A 16,353-nucleotide genomic window follows, 5' to 3' on the forward strand; every position below is an offset into this window, starting at 1 on the left:
GATGCATTCCATTTTCAAACGTATTCATTTATGAACCAGTAGTTAGAAGTAGAAAAGTACTAACAGAAACCATAAAGCTCTTCTACAGCCACACCACACTGGATATGCCCAATTTCATCTGATCTAGGAAGTTAAGCAGTGTTGGGCCTGGTTAGTACTTGGATGGGAGACCACCTGGGAATAGAAGGTGCTGTAGATATTTTTAATCTACCAACACCGTTCTGTTGATGCATTCCATTTTCAAACGTATTCATTTATGAACCAGTAGTTAGAAGTAGAAAAGTTCTAACAGAAAAAATAATGCTCATCTACAGCCACACCACACTGGATACGCCCAATCTCATCTGATCTTGGAAGCTAAGCAGTTTTGGGCCTGGTTAGTACTTGGATGGGAGACCACCTGGGAATACAAGGTGCTGTAGATATTTTTATACTACCAACACCGTTCTGTTGATGCATTCCATTTTCAAACGTATTCATTTATGAACCAGTAGTTAGAAGTAGAAAAGTTCTAACAGAAACCACAAAGCTCATCTACAGCCACACCACACTGGATACGCCCAATCTCATCTGATCTTGGAAGCTAAGCAGTGTTGGGCCTGGTTAGTACTTGGATGGGAGACCACCTGGGAATACAAGGTGCTGTAGATATTTTTATACTGCCAACACCGTTCTGTTGATGCATTCCATTTTCAAACGTATTCATTTATGAACCAGTAGTTAGAGGTAGAAAAGTTCTAACAGAAACCACAAAGTTCATCTACAGCCACACTACACTGGATACGCCCAATCTCATCTGATCTTGGAAGCTAAGCAGTGTTGGGCCTGGTTAGTACTTGGATGGGAGTCCACCTGGAATACAAGGTGCTGTAGATATTTTTATACTGCCAACACCGTTCTGTTGATGCATTCCATTTTCAAACGTATTCATTTATGAACCAGTAGTTAGAAGTAGAAAAGTTCTAACAGAAACCACAAAGCTCATCTACAGCCACACCACACTGGATACGCCCAATCTCATCTGATCTTGGAAGCTAAGCAGTGTTGGGCCTGGTTAGTACTTGGATGGGAGACCACCTGAGAATACAAGGTGCTGTAGATATTTTTATACTGCCAACACCGTTCTGTTGATGCATTCAATTTTCAAATGTATTCATTTAATGAACCAGTAGTTAGAAGTAGAAAAGTTCAAACAGAAACCACAAAGCTCATCTACAGCCACACCACACTGGATACGCCAAATCTCATCTGATCTTGGAAGCTAAGCAGTGTTGGGCCTGGTCAGTACTTGGATGGGAGACCACCTGGGAATACAAGGTACTGTAGATATTTTTATACTGCCAACACCGTTCTGTTGATGCATTCCATTTTCAAACGTATTCATTTATCAACCAGTAGTTAGAAGTAGAAAAGTTCTAACAGAAACCATAAAGTTCATCTACAGCCACACCACACTGGATACGCCCAATCTCATCTGATCTTGTTAACTAAGCAGTGTTGGGCCTGGTTAGTACTTGGATTGGAGACCACCTGGGAATACAAGGTGCTGTAGATATTTTTATACTACCAACACCATTCTGTTGATGCATTCCATTTTCAAATGTATTCATTTATGAACCAGTAGTTAGAAGTAGAAAAGTTCAAACAGAAACCACAAAGCTCATCTACAACCATACCACACTGGATACGCCCAATCTCATCTGGTCTTGGAAGCTAAGCTGTGTTGCGCCTGGTTAGTACTTGGATGGGGGACCACCTGGGAATACAAGGTGCTGTAGATATTTTTATACTGCCAACACCGTTCTGTTGATGCATTCCATTTTCAAACGTATTCATTTATGAACCAGTAGTTAGAAGTAGAAAAGTTCTAACAGAAACCACAAAGCTCATCTACAGCCACACCACACTGGATTCGCCCAATCTCATCTGATCTTGGAAGCTAAGCAGTGTATTGTGCCTGGTTAGTACTTGGATGGGAGACTACCTGGGAATACAAGGTGCTGTAGATATTTTTATACTGCCAACACCGTTCTGTTGATGCATTCCATTTTAAAACGTATTCATTTATGAACCAGTAGTTAGAAGTAGAAAAGTTCTAACAGAAACCGTAAAGCTCATCTACAGCCACACCACACTGGATATGCCCAATCTCATCTGATCTTGGAAGCTAAGCAGTGTTGGGCCTGGTTAGTACTTGGATGGGAGACCACCTGGGAATAGAAGGTGCTGTAGATAATTTTATACTGCCAACACCGTTCTGTTGATGCATTCCATTTTCAAACGTATTCATTTATGAACCAGTAGTTAGAAGTAGAAAAGTACTAACAGAAACCATAAAGCTCTTCTACAGCCACACCACACTGGATATGCCCAATTTCATCTGATCTAGGAAGTTAAGCAGTGTTGGGCCTGGTTAGTACTTGGATGGGAGACCACCTGGGAATAGAAGGTGCTGTAGATATTTTTAATCTACCAACACCGTTCTGTTGATGCATTCCATTTTCAAACGTATTCATTTATGAACCAGTAGTTAGAAGTAGAAAAGTTCTAACAGAAAAAATAATGCTCATCTACAGCCACACCACACTGGATACGCCCAATCTCATCTGATCTTGGAAGCTAAGCAGTTTTGGGCCTGGTTAGTACTTGGATGGGAGACCACCTGGGAATACAAGGTGCTGTAGATATTTTTATACTACCAACACCGTTCTGTTGATGCATTCCATTTTCAAACGTATTCATTTATGAACCAGTAGTTAGAAGTAGAAAAGTTCTAACAGAAACCACAAAGCTCATCTACAGCCACACCACACTGGATACGCCCAATCTCATCTGATCTTGGAAGCTAAGCAGTGTTGGGCCTGGTTAGTACTTGGATGGGAGACCACCTGGGAATACAAGGTGCTGTAGATATTTTTATACTGCCAACACCGTTCTGTTGATGCATTCCATTTTCAAACGTATTCATTTATGAACCAGTAGTTAGAGGTAGAAAAGTTCTAACAGAAACCACAAAGTTCATCTACAGCCACACTACACTGGATACGCCCAATCTCATCTGATCTTGGAAGCTAAGCAGTGTTGGGCCTGGTTAGTACTTGGATGGGAGTCCACCTGGAATACAAGGTGCTGTAGATATTTTTATACTGCCAACACCGTTCTGTTGATGCATTCCATTTTCAAACGTATTCATTTATGAACCAGTAGTTAGAAGTAGAAAAGTTCTAACAGAAACCACAAAGCTCATCTACAGCCACACCACACTGGATACGCCCAATCTCATCTGATCTTGGAAGCTAAGCAGTGTTGGGCCTGGTTAGTACTTGGATGGGAGACCACCTGAGAATACAAGGTGCTGTAGATATTTTTATACTGCCAACACCGTTCTGTTGATGCATTCAATTTTCAAATGTATTCATTTAATGAACCAGTAGTTAGAAGTAGAAAAGTTCAAACAGAAACCACAAAGCTCATCTACAGCCACACCACACTGGATACGCCAAATCTCATCTGATCTTGGAAGCTAAGCAGTGTTGGGCCTGGTCAGTACTTGGATGGGAGACCACCTGGGAATACAAGGTACTGTAGATATTTTTATACTGCCAACACCGTTCTGTTGATGCATTCCATTTTCAAACGTATTCATTTATGAACCAGTAGTTAGAAGTAGAAAAGTTCTAACAGAAACCATAAAGTTCATCTACAGCCACACCACACTGGATACGCCCAATCTCATCTGATCTTGTTAACTAAGCAGTGTTGGGCCTGGTTAGTACTTGGATTGGAGACCACCTGGGAATACAAGGTGCTGTAGATATTTTTATACTACCAACACCATTCTGTTGATGCATTCCATTTTCAAATGTATTCATTTATGAACCAGTAGTTAGAAGTAGAAAAGTTCAAACAGAAACCACAAAGCTCATCTACAACCATACCACACTGGATACGCCCAATCTCATCTGGTCTTGGAAGCTAAGCTGTGTTGCGCCTGGTTAGTACTTGGATGGGGGACCACCTGGGAATACAAGGTGCTGTAGATATTTTTATACTGCCAACACCGTTCTGTTGATGCATTCCATTTTCAAACGTATTCATTTATGAACCAGTAGTTAGAAGTAGAAAAGTTCTAACAGAAACCACAAAGCTCATCTACAGCCACACCACACTGGATTCGCCCAATCTCATCTGATCTTGGAAGCTAAGCAGTGTATTGTGCCTGGTTAGTACTTGGATGGGAGACTACCTGGGAATACAAGGTGCTGTAGATATTTTTATACTGCCAACACCGTTCTGTTGATGCATTCCATTTTAAAACGTATTCATTTATGAACCAGTAGTTAGAAGTAGAAAAGTTCTAACAGAAACCAGAAAGTTCATCTACAGCCACACCACACTGGATACGCCAAATCTCATCTGATCTTGGAAGCTAAGCAGTGTTGGGCCTGGTTAGTACTTGGATGGGAAACCACCTGGGAATACAAGGTGCTGTAGATATTTTTATACTGCCAACACCATTCTGTTGATGCATTCCATTTTAAAAAGTATTCATTTATGAACCAGTAGTTAGAAGTAGAAAAGTTCTAACAAACCAGAAAGTTCATCTACAGCAACACCACACTGGATACGCCCAATCTCATCTGATCTTGTTAGCTAAGCAGTGTTGGGACTGGTTAGTACTTGGATGGGAAACCACCTGGGAATACAAGGTGCTGTAGATAATTTTATACTGCCAACACCGTTCTGTTGATGCATTCCATTTTAAAACGTATTCATTTATGAACCAGTAGTTAGAAGTAGAAAAGTTCAAACAGAAACCACAAAGCTCATCTACAGCCACACAACACTGGATACGCCCAATCTCATCTGATCTTGGAAGCTAAGCAGTGTTGGGCCTGGTTAGTACTTGGATGGGAGACCACCTGGGAATACAAGGTGCTGTAGATATTTTTATACTGCCAACACCGTTCTGTTGATGCATTCCATTTTCAAACGTATTCATTTATGAACCAGTAGTTAGAAGTAGAAAAGTTCTAACAGAAACCAGAAAGTTCATCTACAGCAACACCACACTGGATACGCCCAATCTCATCTGATCTTGGAAGCTAAGCAGTGTTGGGCCTGGTTAGTACTTGGATGGGAGACCACCTGGGAATACAAGGTGCTGTAGATATTTTTATACTGCCAACACCGTTCTGTTGATGCATTCCATTTTCAAACGTATTCATTTATGAACCAGTAGTTAGAAGTAGAAAAGTACTAACAGAAACCATAAAGCTCTTCTACAGCCACACCACACTGGATATGCCCAATCTCATCTGATCTTGGAAGTTAAGCAGTGTTGGGCCTGGTTAGTACTTGGATGGGAGACCACCTGGGAATACATAGGTGCTGTAGATATTTTTATACTGCCAACACCGTTCTGTTGATGCATTCCATTTTCAAACGTATTCATTTATGAACCAGTAGTTAGAAGTAGAAAAGTTCTAACAGAAACCGTAAAGCTCATCTACAGCCACACCACACTGGATATGCCCAATCTCATCTGATCTTGGAAGCTAAGCAGTGTTGGGCCTGGTTAGTACTTGGATGGGAGACCACCTGGGAATAGAAGGTGCTGTAGATAATTTTATACTGCCAACACCGTTCTGTTGATGCATTCCATTTTCAAACGTATTCATTTATGAACCAGTAGTTAGAAGTAGAAAAGTACTAACAGAAACCATAAAGCTCTTCTACAGCCACACCACACTGGATATGCCCAATTTCATCTGATCTTGGAAGCTAAGCAGTGTTGGGCCTGGTTAGTACTTGGATGGGAGACCACCTGGGAATACAAGGTGCTGTAGATATTTTTATACTACCAACACCGTTCTGTTGATGCATTCCATTTTCAAACGTATTCATTTATGAACCAGTAGTTAGAAGTAGAAAAGTTCTAACAGAAACCACAAAGCTCATCTACAGCCACACCACACTGGATACGCCCAATCTCATCTGATCTTGGAAGGTAAGCAGTGTTGGGCCTGGTTAGTACTTGGATGGGAGACCACCTGGGAATACAAGGTGCTGTAGATATTTTTATACTGCCAACACCGTTCTGTTGATGCATTCCATTTTCAAACGTATTCATTTATGAACCAGTAGTTAGAGGTAGAAAAGTTCTAACAGAAACCACAAAGCTCATCTACAGCCACACCACACTGGATACGCCCAATCTCATCTGATCTTGGAAGCTAAGCAGTGTTGGGCCTGGTTAGTACTTGGATGGGAGACCACCTGGGAATACAAGGTGCTGTAGATATTTTTAGACTGCCAACACCGTTCTGTTGATGCATTCCATTTTCAAACGTATTCATTTATGAACCAGTAGTTAGAAGTAGAAAAGTTCTAACAGAAACCACAAAGCTCATCTACAGCCACACCACACTGGATACGCCCAATCTCATCTGATCTTGGAAGCTAAACAGTGTTGGGCCTGGTTAGTACTTGGATGGGAGACCACCTGGGAATACAAGGTGCTGTAGATATTTTTATACTGCCAACACTGTTCTGTTGATGCATTCCATTTTCAAACGTATTCATTTATGAACCAGTAGTTAGAAGTAGAAAAGTTCTAACAGAAACCACAAAGCTCATCTACAGCCACACCACACTGGATACGCCCAATCTCATCTGATCTTGGAAGCTAAGCAGTGTTGGGCCTGGTTAGTACTTGGATGGGAGACCACCTGGGAATACAAGGTGCTGTAGATATTTTTATACTGCCAACACCATTCTGTTGATGCATTCCATTTTCAAACGTATTCATTTATGAACCAGTAGTTAGAGGTAGAAAAGTTCTAACAGAAACCACAAAGCTCATCTACAGCCACACCACACTGGATACGCCCAATCTCATCTGATCTTGGAAGCTAAGCAGTGTTGGGCCTGGTTAGTACTTGGATGGGAGACCACCTGGGAATACAAGGTGCTGTAGATATTTTTATACTGCCAACACCGTTCTGTTGATGCATTCCATTTTCAAACGTATTCATTTATGAACCAGTAGTTAGAAGTAGAAAAGTTCTAACAGAAACCACAAAGCTCATCTACAGCCACACCACACTGGATACGCCCAATCTCATCTGATCTTGGAAGCTAAACAGTGTTGGGCCTGGTTAGTACTTGGATGGGAGACCACCTGGGAATACAAGGTGCTGTAGATATTTTTATACTGCCAACACTGTTCTGTTGATGCATTCCATTTTCAAACGTATTCATTTATGAACCAGTAGTTAGAAGTAGAAAAGTTCTAACAGAAACCATAAAGCTCATCTACGGCCACACCACACTGGATATGCCCAATCTCATCTGATCTTGGAAGCTAAACAGTGTTGGGCCTGGTTAGTACTTGGATGGGAGACCACCTGGGAATACAAGGTGCTGTAGATATTTTTATACTGCCAACACCGTTCTGTTGATGCATTCCATTTTCAAACGTATTCATTTATGAACCAGTAGTTAGAAGTAGAAAAGTTCTAACAGAAACCGTAAAGCTCATCTACAGCCACACCACACTGGATATGCCCAATCTCATCTGATCTTGGAAGCTAAGCAGTGTTGGGCCTGGTTAGTACTTGGATGGGAGACCACCTGGGAATAGAAGGTGCTGTAGATAATTTTATACTGCCAACACCGTTCTGTTGATGCATTCCATTTTCAAACGTATTCATTTATGAACCAGTAGTTAGAAGTAGAAAAGTACTAACAGAAACCATAAAGCTCTTCTACAGCCACACCACACTGGATATGCCCAATTTCATCTGATCTAGGAAGTTAAGCAGTGTTGGGCCTGGTTAGTACTTGGATGGGAGACCACCTGGGAATAGAAGGTGCTGTAGATATTTTTAATCTACCAACACCGTTCTGTTGATGCATTCCATTTTCAAACGTATTCATTTATGAACCAGTAGTTAGAAGTAGAAAAGTTCTAACAGAAAAAATAATGCTCATCTACAGCCACACCACACTGGATACGCCCAATCTCATCTGATCTTGGAAGCTAAGCAGTTTTGGGCCTGGTTAGTACTTGGATGGGAGACCACCTGGGAATACAAGGTGCTGTAGATATTTTTATACTACCAACACCGTTCTGTTGATGCATTCCATTTTCAAACGTATTCATTTATGAACCAGTAGTTAGAAGTAGAAAAGTTCTAACAGAAACCACAAAGCTCATCTACAGCCACACCACACTGGATACGCCCAATCTCATCTGATCTTGGAAGCTAAGCAGTGTTGGGCCTGGTTAGTACTTGGATGGGAGACCACCTGGGAATACAAGGTGCTGTAGATATTTTTATACTGCCAACACCGTTCTGTTGATGCATTCCATTTTCAAACGTATTCATTTATGAACCAGTAGTTAGAGGTAGAAAAGTTCTAACAGAAACCACAAAGTTCATCTACAGCCACACTACACTGGATACGCCCAATCTCATCTGATCTTGGAAGCTAAGCAGTGTTGGGCCTGGTTAGTACTTGGATGGGAGTCCACCTGGAATACAAGGTGCTGTAGATATTTTTATACTGCCAACACCGTTCTGTTGATGCATTCCATTTTCAAACGTATTCATTTATGAACCAGTAGTTAGAAGTAGAAAAGTTCTAACAGAAACCACAAAGCTCATCTACAGCCACACCACACTGGATACGCCCAATCTCATCTGATCTTGGAAGCTAAGCAGTGTTGGGCCTGGTTAGTACTTGGATGGGAGACCACCTGAGAATACAAGGTGCTGTAGATATTTTTATACTGCCAACACCGTTCTGTTGATGCATTCAATTTTCAAATGTATTCATTTAATGAACCAGTAGTTAGAAGTAGAAAAGTTCAAACAGAAACCACAAAGCTCATCTACAGCCACACCACACTGGATACGCCAAATCTCATCTGATCTTGGAAGCTAAGCAGTGTTGGGCCTGGTCAGTACTTGGATGGGAGACCACCTGGGAATACAAGGTACTGTAGATATTTTTATACTGCCAACACCGTTCTGTTGATGCATTCCATTTTCAAACGTATTCATTTATGAACCAGTAGTTAGAAGTAGAAAAGTTCTAACAGAAACCATAAAGTTCATCTACAGCCACACCACACTGGATACGCCCAATCTCATCTGATCTTGTTAACTAAGCAGTGTTGGGCCTGGTTAGTACTTGGATTGGAGACCACCTGGGAATACAAGGTGCTGTAGATATTTTTATACTACCAACACCATTCTGTTGATGCATTCCATTTTCAAATGTATTCATTTATGAACCAGTAGTTAGAAGTAGAAAAGTTCAAACAGAAACCACAAAGCTCATCTACAACCATACCACACTGGATACGCCCAATCTCATCTGGTCTTGGAAGCTAAGCTGTGTTGCGCCTGGTTAGTACTTGGATGGGGGACCACCTGGGAATACAAGGTGCTGTAGATATTTTTATACTGCCAACACCGTTCTGTTGATGCATTCCATTTTCAAACGTATTCATTTATGAACCAGTAGTTAGAAGTAGAAAAGTTCTAACAGAAACCACAAAGCTCATCTACAGCCACACCACACTGGATTCGCCCAATCTCATCTGATCTTGGAAGCTAAGCAGTGTATTGTGCCTGGTTAGTACTTGGATGGGAGACTACCTGGGAATACAAGGTGCTGTAGATATTTTTATACTGCCAACACCGTTCTGTTGATGCATTCCATTTTAAAACGTATTCATTTATGAACCAGTAGTTAGAAGTAGAAAAGTTCTAACAGAAACCAGAAAGTTCATCTACAGCCACACCACACTGGATACGCCAAATCTCATCTGATCTTGGAAGCTAAGCAGTGTTGGGCCTGGTTAGTACTTGGATGGGAGACCACCTGGGAATACAAGGTGCTGTAGATATTTTTATACTGCCAACACCATTCTGTTGATGCATTCCATTTTAAAAAGTATTCATTTATGAACCAGTAGTTAGAAGTAGAAAAGTTCTAACAAACCAGAAAGTTCATCTACAGCAACACCACACTGGATACGCCCAATCTCATCTGGTCTTGTTAGCTAAGCAGTGTTGGGACTGGTTAGTACTTGGATGGGAAACCACCTGGGAATACAAGGTGCTGTAGATAATTTTATACTGCCAACACCGTTCTGTTGATGCATTCCATTTTAAAACGTATTCATTTATGAACCAGTAGTTAGAAGTAGAAAAGTTCAAACAGAAACCACAAAGCTCGTCTACAGCCACACAACACTGGATACGCCCAATCTCATCTGATCTTGGAAGCTAAGCAGTGTTGGGCCTGGTTAGTACTTGGATGGTAGACCACCTGGGAATACAAGGTGCTGTAGATATTTTTATACTGCCAACACCGTTCTGTTGATGCATTCCATTTTCAAACGTATTCATTTATGAACCAGTAGTTAGAAGTAGAAAAGTTCTAACAGAAACCAGAAAGTTCATCTACAGCAACACCACACTGGATACGCCCAATCTCATCTGATCTTGGAAGCTAAGCAGTGTTGGGCCTGGTTAGTACTTGGATGGGAGACCACCTGGGAATACAAGGTGCTGTAGATATTTTTATACTGCCAACACCGTTCTGTTGATGCATTCCATTTTCAAACGTATTCATTTATGAACCAGTAGTTAGAAGTAGAAAAGTACTAACAGAAACCATAAAGCTCTTCTACAGCCACACCACACTGGATATGCCCAATCTCATCTGATCTTGGAAGTTAAGCAGTGTTGGGCCTGGTTAGTACTTGGATGGGAGACCACCTGGGAATACATAGGTGCTGTAGATATTTTTATACTGCCAACACCGTTCTGTTGATGCATTCCATTTTCAAACGTATTCATTTATGAACCAGTAGTTAGAAGTAGAAAAGTTCTAACAGAAACCGTAAAGCTCATCTACAGCCACACCACACTGGATATGCCCAATCTCATCTGATCTTGGAAGCTAAGCAGTGTTGGGCCTGGTTAGTACTTGGATGGGAGACCACCTGGGAATAGAAGGTGCTGTAGATAATTTTATACTGCCAACACCGTTCTGTTGATGCATTCCATTTTCAAACGTATTCATTTATGAACCAGTAGTTAGAAGTAGAAAAGTACTAACAGAAACCATAAAGCTCTTCTACAGCCACACCACACTGGATATGCCCAATTTCATCTGATCTTGGAAGCTAAGCAGTGTTGGGCCTGGTTAGTACTTGGATGGGAGACCACCTGGGAATACAAGGTGCTGTAGATATTTTTATACTACCAACACCGTTCTGTTGATGCATTCCATTTTCAAACGTATTCATTTATGAACCAGTAGTTAGAAGTAGAAAAGTTCTAACAGAAACCACAAAGCTCATCTACAGCCACACCACACTGGATACGCCCAATCTCATCTGATCTTGGAAGCTAAGCAGTGTTGGGCCTGGTTAGTACTTGGATGGGAGACCACCTGGGAATACAAGGTGCTGTAGATATTTTTAGACTGCCAACACCGTTCTGTTGATGCATTCCATTTTCAAACGTATTCATTTATGAACCAGTAGTTAGAAGTAGAAAAGTTCTAACAGAAACCACAAAGCTCATCTACAGCCACACCACACTGGATACGCCCAATCTCATCTGATCTTGGAAGCTAAACAGTGTTGGGCCTGGTTAGTACTTGGATGGGAGACCACCTGGGAATACAAGGTGCTGTAGATATTTTTATACTGCCAACACTGTTCTGTTGATGCATTCCATTTTCAAACGTATTCATTTATGAACCAGTAGTTAGAAGTAGAAAAGTTCTAACAGAAACCATAAAGCTCATCTACAGCCACACCACACTGGATATGCCCAATCTCATCTGATCTTGGAAGCTAAACATTGTTGGGCCTGGTTAGTACTTGGATGGGAGACCACCTGGGAATACAAGGTGCTGTAGATATTTTTATACTGCCAACACCGTTCTGTTGATGCATTCCATTTTCAAACGTATTCATTTATGAACCAGTAGTTAGAAGTAGAAAAGTTCTAACAGAAACCGTAAAGCTCATCTACAGCCACACCACACTGGATATGCCCAATCTCATCTGATCTTGGAAGCTAAGCAGTGTTGGGCCTGGTTAGTACTTGGATGGGAGACCACCTGGGAATAGAAGGTGCTGTAGATAATTTTATACTGCCAACACCGTTCTGTTGATGCATTCCATTTTCAAACGTATTCATTTATGAACCAGTAGTTAGAAGTAGAAAAGTACTAACAGAAACCATAAAGCTCTTCTACAGCCACACCACACTGGATATGCCCAATTTCATCTGATCTAGGAAGTTAAGCAGTGTTGGGCCTGGTTAGTACTTGGATGGGAGACCACCTGGGAATAGAAGGTGCTGTAGATATTTTTAATCTACCAACACCGTTCTGTTGATGCATTCCATTTTCAAACGTATTCATTTATGAACCAGTAGTTAGAAGTAGAAAAGTTCTAACAGAAAAAATAATGCTCATCTACAGCCACACCACACTGGATACGCCCAATCTCATCTGATCTTGGAAGCTAAGCAGTTTTGGGCCTGGTTAGTACTTGGATGGGAGACCACCTGGGAATACAAGGTGCTGTAGATATTTTTATACTACCAACACCATTCTGTTGATGCATTCCATTTTCAAACGTATTCATTTATGAACCAGTAGTTAGAAGTAGAAAAGTTCTAACAGAAACCACAAAGCTCATCTACAGCCACACCACACTGGATACTCCCAATCTCATCTGATCTTGGAAGCTAAGCAGTGTTGGGCCTGGTTAGTACTTGGATGGGAGACCACCTGGGAATACAAGGTGCTGTAGATATTTTTATACTGCCAACACCGTTCTGTTGATGCATTCCATTTTCAAACGTATTCATTTATGAACCAGTAGTTAGAGGTAGAAAAGTTCTAACAGAAACCACAAAGTTCATCTACAGCCACACCACACTGGATACGCCCAATCTCATCTGATCTTGGAAGCTAAGCAGTGTTGGGCCTGGTTAGTACTTGGATGGGAGTCCACCTGGAATACAAGGTGCTGTAGATATTTTTATACTGCCAACACCGTTCTGTTGATGCATTCCATTTTCAAACGTATTCATTTATGAACCAGTAGTTAGAAGTAGAAAAGTTCTAACAGAAACCACAAAGCTCATCTACAGCCACACCACACTGGATACGCCCAATCTCATCTGATCTTGGAAGCTAAGCAGTGTTGGGCCTGGTTAGTACTTGGATGGGAGACCACCTGAGAATACAAGGTGCTGTAGATATTTTTATACTGCCAACACCGTTCTGTTGATGCATTCAATTTTCAAATGTATTCATTTAATGAACCAGTAGTTAGAAGTAGAAAAGTTCAAACAGAAACCACAAAGCTCATCTACAGCCACACCACACTGGATACGCCAAATCTCATCTGATCTTGGAAGCTAAGCAGTGTTGGGCCTGGTCAGTACTTGGATGGGAGACCACCTGGGAATACAAGGTACTGTAGATATTTTTATACTGCCAACACCGTTCTGTTGATGCATTCCATTTTCAAACGTATTCATTTATGAACCAGTAGTTAGAAGTAGAAAAGTTCTAACAGAAACCATAAAGTTCATCTACAGCCACACCACACTGGATACGCCCAATCTCATCTGATCTTGTTAGCTAAGCAGTGTTGGGCCTGGTTAGTACTTGGATGGGAGACCACCTGGGAATACAAGGTGCTGTAGATATTTTTATACTACCAACACCATTCTGTTGATGCATTCCATTTTCAAATGTATTCATTTATGAACCAGTAGTTAGAAGTAGAAAAGTTCAAACAGAAACCACAAAGCTCATCTACAGCCATACCACACTGGATACGCCCAATCTCATCTGGTCTTGGAAGCTAAGCTGTGTTGCGCCTGGTTAGTACTTGGATGGGGGACCACCTGGGAATACAAGGTGCTGTAGATATTTTTATACTGCCAACACCGTTCTGTTGATGCATTCCATTTTCAAACGTATTCATTTATGAACCAGTAGTTAGAAGTAGAAAAGTTCTAACAGAAACCACAAAGCTCATCTACAGCCACACCACACTGGATTCGCCCAATCTCATCTGATCTTGGAAGCTAAGCAGTGTATTGTGCCTGGTTAGTACTTGGATGGGAGACCACCTGGGAATACAAGGTGCTGTAGATATTTTTATACTGCCAACACCGTTCTGTTGATGCATTCCATTTTAAAACGTATTCATTTATGAACCAGTAGTTAGAAGTAGAAAAGTTCTAACAGAAACCAGAAAGTTCATCTACAGCCACACCACACTGGATACGCCAAATCTCATCTGATCTTGGAAGCTAAGCAGTGTTGGGCCTGGTTAGTACTTGGATGGGAGACCACCTGGGAATACAAGGTGCTGTAGATATTTTTATACTGCCAACACCATTCTGTTGATGCATTCCATTTTAAAAAGTATTCATTTATGAACCAGTAGTTAGAAGTAGAAAAGTTCTAACAAACCAGAAAGTTCATCTACAGCAACACCACACTGGATACGCCCAATCTCATCTGATCTTGTTAGCTAAGCAGTGTTGGGACTGGTTAGTACTTGGATGGGAAACCACCTGGGAATACAAGGTGCTGTAGATAATTTTATACTGCCAACACCGTTCTGTTGATGCATTCCATTTTAAAACGTATTCATTTATGAACCAGTAGTTAGAAGTAGAAAAGTTCAAACAGAAACCACAAAGCTCATCTACAGCCACACAACACTGGATACGCCCAATCTCATCTTATCTTGGAAGCTAAGCAGTGTTGGGCCTGGTTAGTACTTGGATGGGAGACCACCTGGGAATACAAGGTGCTGTAGATATTTTTATACTGCCAACACCGTTCTGTTGATGCATTCCATTTTCAAACGTATTCATTTATGAACCAGTAGTTAGAAGTAGAAAAGTTCTAACAGAAACCAGAAAGTTCATCTACAGCAACACCACACTGGATACGCCCAATCTCATCTGATCTTGGAAGCTAAGCAGTGTTGGGCCTGGTTAGTACTTGGATGGGAGACCACCTGGGAATACAAGGTGCTGTAGATATTTTTATACTGCCAACACCGTTCTGTTGATGCATTCCATTTTCAAACGTATTCATTTATGAACCAGTAGTTAGAAGTAGAAAAGTACTAACAGAAACCATAAAGCTCTTCTACAGCCACACCACACTGGATATGCCCAATCTCATCTGATCTTGGAAGTTAAGCAGTGTTGGGCCTGGTTAGTACTTGGATGGGAGACCACCTGGGAATACATAGGTGCTGTAGATATTTTTATACTGCCAACACCGTTCTGTTGATGCATTCCATTTTCAAACGTATTCATTTATGAACCAGTAGTTAGAAGTAGAAAAGTTCTAACAGAAACCGTAAAGCTCATCTACAGCCACACCACACTGGATATGCCCAATCTCATCTGATCTTGGAAGCTAAGCAGTGTTGGGCCTGGTTAGTACTTGGATGGGAGACCACCTGGGAATAGAAGGTGCTGTAGATAATTTTATACTGCCAACACCGTTCTGTTGATGCATTCCATTTTCAAACGTATTCATTTATGAACCAGTAGTTAGAAGTAGAAAAGTACTAACAGAAACCATAAAGCTCTTCTACAGCCACACCACACTGGATATGCCCAATTTCATCTGATCTTGGAAGCTAAGCAGTGTTGGGCCTGGTTAGTACTTGGATGGGAGACCACCTGGGAATACAAGGTGCTGTAGATATTTTTATACTACCAACACCGTTCTGTTGATGCATTCCATTTTCAAACGTATTCATTTATGAACCAGTAGTTAGAAGTAGAAAAGTTCTAACAGAAACCACAAAGCTCATCTACAGCCACACCACACTGGATACGCCCAATCTCATCTGATCTTGGAAGGTAAGCAGTGTTGGGCCTGGTTAGTACTTGGATGGGAGACCACCTGGGAATACAAGGTGCTGTAGATATTTTTATACTGCCAACACCGTTCTGTTGATGCATTCCATTTTCAAACGTATTCATTTATGAACCAGTAGTTAGAGGTAGAAAAGTTCTAACAGAAACCACAAAGCTCATCTACAGCCACACCACACTGGATACGCCCAATCTCATCTGATCTTGGAAGCTAAGCAGTGTTGGGCCTGGTTAGTACTTGGATGGGAGACCACCTGGGAATACAAGGTGCTGTAGATATTTTTAGACTGCCAACACCGTTCTGTTGATGCATTCCATTTTCAAACGTATTCATTTATGAACCAGTAGTTAGAGGTAGAAAAGTTCTAACAGAAACCACAAA

General features: G+C 41.3%; 48 non-coding genes and 24 pseudogenes across 48 annotated transcripts; all 72 read left to right on the forward strand.

Annotated features, from left to right (window-relative positions):
* Nucleotides 1-80: 80 nt before the first annotated feature.
* LOC134991284 (5S ribosomal RNA) lies at nucleotides 81-199 on the forward strand (annotated as a pseudogene).
* Nucleotides 200-306: 107 nt separating this feature from the next.
* On the forward strand, nucleotides 307-425 carry LOC134991655 (5S ribosomal RNA). Its single transcript, XR_010195898.1, has one exon. It is a non-coding gene; the product is annotated as a 5S ribosomal RNA (ribosomal RNA).
* A 107-nt stretch (nucleotides 426-532) lies between these two features.
* On the forward strand, nucleotides 533-651 carry LOC134991563 (5S ribosomal RNA). The gene has a single exon (XR_010195807.1). It is a non-coding gene; the product is annotated as a 5S ribosomal RNA (ribosomal RNA).
* A 107-nt stretch (nucleotides 652-758) lies between these two features.
* On the forward strand, nucleotides 759-876 carry LOC134991257 (5S ribosomal RNA; annotated as a pseudogene).
* Nucleotides 877-983: 107 nt separating this feature from the next.
* Nucleotides 984-1,102, forward strand: LOC134991409 (5S ribosomal RNA). Its single transcript, XR_010195656.1, has one exon. It is a non-coding gene; the product is annotated as a 5S ribosomal RNA (ribosomal RNA).
* Nucleotides 1,103-1,210: 108 nt separating this feature from the next.
* LOC134991850 (5S ribosomal RNA) lies at nucleotides 1,211-1,329 on the forward strand. The gene has a single exon (XR_010196088.1). It is a non-coding gene; the product is annotated as a 5S ribosomal RNA (ribosomal RNA).
* Nucleotides 1,330-1,436: 107 nt separating this feature from the next.
* Nucleotides 1,437-1,555, forward strand: LOC134991329 (5S ribosomal RNA; annotated as a pseudogene).
* A 107-nt stretch (nucleotides 1,556-1,662) lies between these two features.
* On the forward strand, nucleotides 1,663-1,781 carry LOC134991277 (5S ribosomal RNA; annotated as a pseudogene).
* A 107-nt stretch (nucleotides 1,782-1,888) lies between these two features.
* Nucleotides 1,889-2,009, forward strand: LOC134991340 (5S ribosomal RNA; annotated as a pseudogene).
* Nucleotides 2,010-2,116: 107 nt separating this feature from the next.
* LOC134991714 (5S ribosomal RNA) lies at nucleotides 2,117-2,235 on the forward strand. The gene has a single exon (XR_010195956.1). It is a non-coding gene; the product is annotated as a 5S ribosomal RNA (ribosomal RNA).
* Nucleotides 2,236-2,342: 107 nt separating this feature from the next.
* On the forward strand, nucleotides 2,343-2,461 carry LOC134991286 (5S ribosomal RNA; annotated as a pseudogene).
* A 107-nt stretch (nucleotides 2,462-2,568) lies between these two features.
* LOC134991656 (5S ribosomal RNA) lies at nucleotides 2,569-2,687 on the forward strand. The gene has a single exon (XR_010195899.1). It is a non-coding gene; the product is annotated as a 5S ribosomal RNA (ribosomal RNA).
* A 107-nt stretch (nucleotides 2,688-2,794) lies between these two features.
* Nucleotides 2,795-2,913, forward strand: LOC134991575 (5S ribosomal RNA). The gene has a single exon (XR_010195818.1). It is a non-coding gene; the product is annotated as a 5S ribosomal RNA (ribosomal RNA).
* Nucleotides 2,914-3,020: 107 nt separating this feature from the next.
* Nucleotides 3,021-3,138, forward strand: LOC134991258 (5S ribosomal RNA; annotated as a pseudogene).
* A 107-nt stretch (nucleotides 3,139-3,245) lies between these two features.
* LOC134991410 (5S ribosomal RNA) lies at nucleotides 3,246-3,364 on the forward strand. Its single transcript, XR_010195657.1, has one exon. It is a non-coding gene; the product is annotated as a 5S ribosomal RNA (ribosomal RNA).
* A 108-nt stretch (nucleotides 3,365-3,472) lies between these two features.
* LOC134991851 (5S ribosomal RNA) lies at nucleotides 3,473-3,591 on the forward strand. The gene has a single exon (XR_010196089.1). It is a non-coding gene; the product is annotated as a 5S ribosomal RNA (ribosomal RNA).
* Nucleotides 3,592-3,698: 107 nt separating this feature from the next.
* LOC134991331 (5S ribosomal RNA) lies at nucleotides 3,699-3,817 on the forward strand (annotated as a pseudogene).
* A 107-nt stretch (nucleotides 3,818-3,924) lies between these two features.
* Nucleotides 3,925-4,043, forward strand: LOC134991278 (5S ribosomal RNA; annotated as a pseudogene).
* A 107-nt stretch (nucleotides 4,044-4,150) lies between these two features.
* LOC134991342 (5S ribosomal RNA) lies at nucleotides 4,151-4,271 on the forward strand (annotated as a pseudogene).
* A 107-nt stretch (nucleotides 4,272-4,378) lies between these two features.
* On the forward strand, nucleotides 4,379-4,497 carry LOC134991748 (5S ribosomal RNA). The gene has a single exon (XR_010195990.1). It is a non-coding gene; the product is annotated as a 5S ribosomal RNA (ribosomal RNA).
* A 105-nt stretch (nucleotides 4,498-4,602) lies between these two features.
* On the forward strand, nucleotides 4,603-4,721 carry LOC134991322 (5S ribosomal RNA; annotated as a pseudogene).
* A 107-nt stretch (nucleotides 4,722-4,828) lies between these two features.
* LOC134991726 (5S ribosomal RNA) lies at nucleotides 4,829-4,947 on the forward strand. Its single transcript, XR_010195968.1, has one exon. It is a non-coding gene; the product is annotated as a 5S ribosomal RNA (ribosomal RNA).
* Nucleotides 4,948-5,054: 107 nt separating this feature from the next.
* On the forward strand, nucleotides 5,055-5,173 carry LOC134991480 (5S ribosomal RNA). Its single transcript, XR_010195725.1, has one exon. It is a non-coding gene; the product is annotated as a 5S ribosomal RNA (ribosomal RNA).
* Nucleotides 5,174-5,280: 107 nt separating this feature from the next.
* LOC134991753 (5S ribosomal RNA) lies at nucleotides 5,281-5,400 on the forward strand. Its single transcript, XR_010195995.1, has one exon. It is a non-coding gene; the product is annotated as a 5S ribosomal RNA (ribosomal RNA).
* A 107-nt stretch (nucleotides 5,401-5,507) lies between these two features.
* On the forward strand, nucleotides 5,508-5,626 carry LOC134991715 (5S ribosomal RNA). The gene has a single exon (XR_010195957.1). It is a non-coding gene; the product is annotated as a 5S ribosomal RNA (ribosomal RNA).
* A 107-nt stretch (nucleotides 5,627-5,733) lies between these two features.
* On the forward strand, nucleotides 5,734-5,852 carry LOC134991796 (5S ribosomal RNA). Its single transcript, XR_010196037.1, has one exon. It is a non-coding gene; the product is annotated as a 5S ribosomal RNA (ribosomal RNA).
* A 107-nt stretch (nucleotides 5,853-5,959) lies between these two features.
* On the forward strand, nucleotides 5,960-6,078 carry LOC134991461 (5S ribosomal RNA). Its single transcript, XR_010195706.1, has one exon. It is a non-coding gene; the product is annotated as a 5S ribosomal RNA (ribosomal RNA).
* A 107-nt stretch (nucleotides 6,079-6,185) lies between these two features.
* On the forward strand, nucleotides 6,186-6,304 carry LOC134991586 (5S ribosomal RNA). The gene has a single exon (XR_010195829.1). It is a non-coding gene; the product is annotated as a 5S ribosomal RNA (ribosomal RNA).
* Nucleotides 6,305-6,411: 107 nt separating this feature from the next.
* Nucleotides 6,412-6,530, forward strand: LOC134991429 (5S ribosomal RNA). The gene has a single exon (XR_010195676.1). It is a non-coding gene; the product is annotated as a 5S ribosomal RNA (ribosomal RNA).
* A 107-nt stretch (nucleotides 6,531-6,637) lies between these two features.
* LOC134991598 (5S ribosomal RNA) lies at nucleotides 6,638-6,756 on the forward strand. The gene has a single exon (XR_010195841.1). It is a non-coding gene; the product is annotated as a 5S ribosomal RNA (ribosomal RNA).
* Nucleotides 6,757-6,863: 107 nt separating this feature from the next.
* Nucleotides 6,864-6,982, forward strand: LOC134991610 (5S ribosomal RNA). Its single transcript, XR_010195853.1, has one exon. It is a non-coding gene; the product is annotated as a 5S ribosomal RNA (ribosomal RNA).
* Nucleotides 6,983-7,089: 107 nt separating this feature from the next.
* LOC134991430 (5S ribosomal RNA) lies at nucleotides 7,090-7,208 on the forward strand. The gene has a single exon (XR_010195677.1). It is a non-coding gene; the product is annotated as a 5S ribosomal RNA (ribosomal RNA).
* A 107-nt stretch (nucleotides 7,209-7,315) lies between these two features.
* Nucleotides 7,316-7,434, forward strand: LOC134991547 (5S ribosomal RNA). Its single transcript, XR_010195792.1, has one exon. It is a non-coding gene; the product is annotated as a 5S ribosomal RNA (ribosomal RNA).
* Nucleotides 7,435-7,541: 107 nt separating this feature from the next.
* Nucleotides 7,542-7,660, forward strand: LOC134991716 (5S ribosomal RNA). The gene has a single exon (XR_010195958.1). It is a non-coding gene; the product is annotated as a 5S ribosomal RNA (ribosomal RNA).
* Nucleotides 7,661-7,767: 107 nt separating this feature from the next.
* Nucleotides 7,768-7,886, forward strand: LOC134991287 (5S ribosomal RNA; annotated as a pseudogene).
* Nucleotides 7,887-7,993: 107 nt separating this feature from the next.
* On the forward strand, nucleotides 7,994-8,112 carry LOC134991657 (5S ribosomal RNA). The gene has a single exon (XR_010195900.1). It is a non-coding gene; the product is annotated as a 5S ribosomal RNA (ribosomal RNA).
* Nucleotides 8,113-8,219: 107 nt separating this feature from the next.
* On the forward strand, nucleotides 8,220-8,338 carry LOC134991621 (5S ribosomal RNA). Its single transcript, XR_010195864.1, has one exon. It is a non-coding gene; the product is annotated as a 5S ribosomal RNA (ribosomal RNA).
* Nucleotides 8,339-8,445: 107 nt separating this feature from the next.
* LOC134991259 (5S ribosomal RNA) lies at nucleotides 8,446-8,563 on the forward strand (annotated as a pseudogene).
* A 107-nt stretch (nucleotides 8,564-8,670) lies between these two features.
* On the forward strand, nucleotides 8,671-8,789 carry LOC134991411 (5S ribosomal RNA). Its single transcript, XR_010195658.1, has one exon. It is a non-coding gene; the product is annotated as a 5S ribosomal RNA (ribosomal RNA).
* A 108-nt stretch (nucleotides 8,790-8,897) lies between these two features.
* Nucleotides 8,898-9,016, forward strand: LOC134991852 (5S ribosomal RNA). Its single transcript, XR_010196090.1, has one exon. It is a non-coding gene; the product is annotated as a 5S ribosomal RNA (ribosomal RNA).
* Nucleotides 9,017-9,123: 107 nt separating this feature from the next.
* Nucleotides 9,124-9,242, forward strand: LOC134991332 (5S ribosomal RNA; annotated as a pseudogene).
* Nucleotides 9,243-9,349: 107 nt separating this feature from the next.
* On the forward strand, nucleotides 9,350-9,468 carry LOC134991279 (5S ribosomal RNA; annotated as a pseudogene).
* Nucleotides 9,469-9,575: 107 nt separating this feature from the next.
* Nucleotides 9,576-9,696, forward strand: LOC134991343 (5S ribosomal RNA; annotated as a pseudogene).
* Nucleotides 9,697-9,803: 107 nt separating this feature from the next.
* On the forward strand, nucleotides 9,804-9,922 carry LOC134991591 (5S ribosomal RNA). Its single transcript, XR_010195834.1, has one exon. It is a non-coding gene; the product is annotated as a 5S ribosomal RNA (ribosomal RNA).
* A 105-nt stretch (nucleotides 9,923-10,027) lies between these two features.
* LOC134991351 (5S ribosomal RNA) lies at nucleotides 10,028-10,146 on the forward strand (annotated as a pseudogene).
* Nucleotides 10,147-10,253: 107 nt separating this feature from the next.
* Nucleotides 10,254-10,372, forward strand: LOC134991223 (5S ribosomal RNA; annotated as a pseudogene).
* Nucleotides 10,373-10,479: 107 nt separating this feature from the next.
* On the forward strand, nucleotides 10,480-10,598 carry LOC134991481 (5S ribosomal RNA). Its single transcript, XR_010195726.1, has one exon. It is a non-coding gene; the product is annotated as a 5S ribosomal RNA (ribosomal RNA).
* Nucleotides 10,599-10,705: 107 nt separating this feature from the next.
* Nucleotides 10,706-10,825, forward strand: LOC134991754 (5S ribosomal RNA). The gene has a single exon (XR_010195996.1). It is a non-coding gene; the product is annotated as a 5S ribosomal RNA (ribosomal RNA).
* Nucleotides 10,826-10,932: 107 nt separating this feature from the next.
* Nucleotides 10,933-11,051, forward strand: LOC134991717 (5S ribosomal RNA). The gene has a single exon (XR_010195959.1). It is a non-coding gene; the product is annotated as a 5S ribosomal RNA (ribosomal RNA).
* A 107-nt stretch (nucleotides 11,052-11,158) lies between these two features.
* Nucleotides 11,159-11,277, forward strand: LOC134991797 (5S ribosomal RNA). Its single transcript, XR_010196038.1, has one exon. It is a non-coding gene; the product is annotated as a 5S ribosomal RNA (ribosomal RNA).
* A 107-nt stretch (nucleotides 11,278-11,384) lies between these two features.
* On the forward strand, nucleotides 11,385-11,503 carry LOC134991632 (5S ribosomal RNA). The gene has a single exon (XR_010195875.1). It is a non-coding gene; the product is annotated as a 5S ribosomal RNA (ribosomal RNA).
* A 107-nt stretch (nucleotides 11,504-11,610) lies between these two features.
* LOC134991431 (5S ribosomal RNA) lies at nucleotides 11,611-11,729 on the forward strand. Its single transcript, XR_010195678.1, has one exon. It is a non-coding gene; the product is annotated as a 5S ribosomal RNA (ribosomal RNA).
* A 107-nt stretch (nucleotides 11,730-11,836) lies between these two features.
* Nucleotides 11,837-11,955, forward strand: LOC134991810 (5S ribosomal RNA). The gene has a single exon (XR_010196050.1). It is a non-coding gene; the product is annotated as a 5S ribosomal RNA (ribosomal RNA).
* A 107-nt stretch (nucleotides 11,956-12,062) lies between these two features.
* LOC134991718 (5S ribosomal RNA) lies at nucleotides 12,063-12,181 on the forward strand. The gene has a single exon (XR_010195960.1). It is a non-coding gene; the product is annotated as a 5S ribosomal RNA (ribosomal RNA).
* A 107-nt stretch (nucleotides 12,182-12,288) lies between these two features.
* On the forward strand, nucleotides 12,289-12,407 carry LOC134991288 (5S ribosomal RNA; annotated as a pseudogene).
* Nucleotides 12,408-12,514: 107 nt separating this feature from the next.
* On the forward strand, nucleotides 12,515-12,633 carry LOC134991658 (5S ribosomal RNA). The gene has a single exon (XR_010195901.1). It is a non-coding gene; the product is annotated as a 5S ribosomal RNA (ribosomal RNA).
* Nucleotides 12,634-12,740: 107 nt separating this feature from the next.
* LOC134991395 (5S ribosomal RNA) lies at nucleotides 12,741-12,859 on the forward strand. The gene has a single exon (XR_010195642.1). It is a non-coding gene; the product is annotated as a 5S ribosomal RNA (ribosomal RNA).
* Nucleotides 12,860-12,966: 107 nt separating this feature from the next.
* On the forward strand, nucleotides 12,967-13,084 carry LOC134991208 (5S ribosomal RNA; annotated as a pseudogene).
* A 107-nt stretch (nucleotides 13,085-13,191) lies between these two features.
* Nucleotides 13,192-13,310, forward strand: LOC134991412 (5S ribosomal RNA). Its single transcript, XR_010195659.1, has one exon. It is a non-coding gene; the product is annotated as a 5S ribosomal RNA (ribosomal RNA).
* A 108-nt stretch (nucleotides 13,311-13,418) lies between these two features.
* On the forward strand, nucleotides 13,419-13,537 carry LOC134991853 (5S ribosomal RNA). Its single transcript, XR_010196091.1, has one exon. It is a non-coding gene; the product is annotated as a 5S ribosomal RNA (ribosomal RNA).
* A 107-nt stretch (nucleotides 13,538-13,644) lies between these two features.
* LOC134991765 (5S ribosomal RNA) lies at nucleotides 13,645-13,763 on the forward strand. The gene has a single exon (XR_010196007.1). It is a non-coding gene; the product is annotated as a 5S ribosomal RNA (ribosomal RNA).
* Nucleotides 13,764-13,870: 107 nt separating this feature from the next.
* On the forward strand, nucleotides 13,871-13,989 carry LOC134991202 (5S ribosomal RNA; annotated as a pseudogene).
* A 107-nt stretch (nucleotides 13,990-14,096) lies between these two features.
* Nucleotides 14,097-14,217, forward strand: LOC134991299 (5S ribosomal RNA; annotated as a pseudogene).
* Nucleotides 14,218-14,324: 107 nt separating this feature from the next.
* LOC134991593 (5S ribosomal RNA) lies at nucleotides 14,325-14,443 on the forward strand. Its single transcript, XR_010195836.1, has one exon. It is a non-coding gene; the product is annotated as a 5S ribosomal RNA (ribosomal RNA).
* A 105-nt stretch (nucleotides 14,444-14,548) lies between these two features.
* Nucleotides 14,549-14,667, forward strand: LOC134991323 (5S ribosomal RNA; annotated as a pseudogene).
* A 107-nt stretch (nucleotides 14,668-14,774) lies between these two features.
* Nucleotides 14,775-14,893, forward strand: LOC134991268 (5S ribosomal RNA; annotated as a pseudogene).
* A 107-nt stretch (nucleotides 14,894-15,000) lies between these two features.
* Nucleotides 15,001-15,119, forward strand: LOC134991482 (5S ribosomal RNA). Its single transcript, XR_010195727.1, has one exon. It is a non-coding gene; the product is annotated as a 5S ribosomal RNA (ribosomal RNA).
* Nucleotides 15,120-15,226: 107 nt separating this feature from the next.
* Nucleotides 15,227-15,346, forward strand: LOC134991756 (5S ribosomal RNA). Its single transcript, XR_010195998.1, has one exon. It is a non-coding gene; the product is annotated as a 5S ribosomal RNA (ribosomal RNA).
* A 107-nt stretch (nucleotides 15,347-15,453) lies between these two features.
* On the forward strand, nucleotides 15,454-15,572 carry LOC134991719 (5S ribosomal RNA). Its single transcript, XR_010195961.1, has one exon. It is a non-coding gene; the product is annotated as a 5S ribosomal RNA (ribosomal RNA).
* A 107-nt stretch (nucleotides 15,573-15,679) lies between these two features.
* On the forward strand, nucleotides 15,680-15,798 carry LOC134991798 (5S ribosomal RNA). The gene has a single exon (XR_010196039.1). It is a non-coding gene; the product is annotated as a 5S ribosomal RNA (ribosomal RNA).
* Nucleotides 15,799-15,905: 107 nt separating this feature from the next.
* Nucleotides 15,906-16,024, forward strand: LOC134991463 (5S ribosomal RNA). The gene has a single exon (XR_010195708.1). It is a non-coding gene; the product is annotated as a 5S ribosomal RNA (ribosomal RNA).
* Nucleotides 16,025-16,131: 107 nt separating this feature from the next.
* LOC134991643 (5S ribosomal RNA) lies at nucleotides 16,132-16,250 on the forward strand. The gene has a single exon (XR_010195886.1). It is a non-coding gene; the product is annotated as a 5S ribosomal RNA (ribosomal RNA).
* Nucleotides 16,251-16,353: the final 103 nt, after the last annotated feature.

This window comes from Pseudophryne corroboree, unplaced genomic scaffold, assembly GCF_028390025.1.
Source record: "Pseudophryne corroboree isolate aPseCor3 unplaced genomic scaffold, aPseCor3.hap2 scaffold_1208, whole genome shotgun sequence".
Classification (NCBI taxonomy): domain Eukaryota; kingdom Metazoa; phylum Chordata; class Amphibia; order Anura; family Myobatrachidae; genus Pseudophryne; species Pseudophryne corroboree.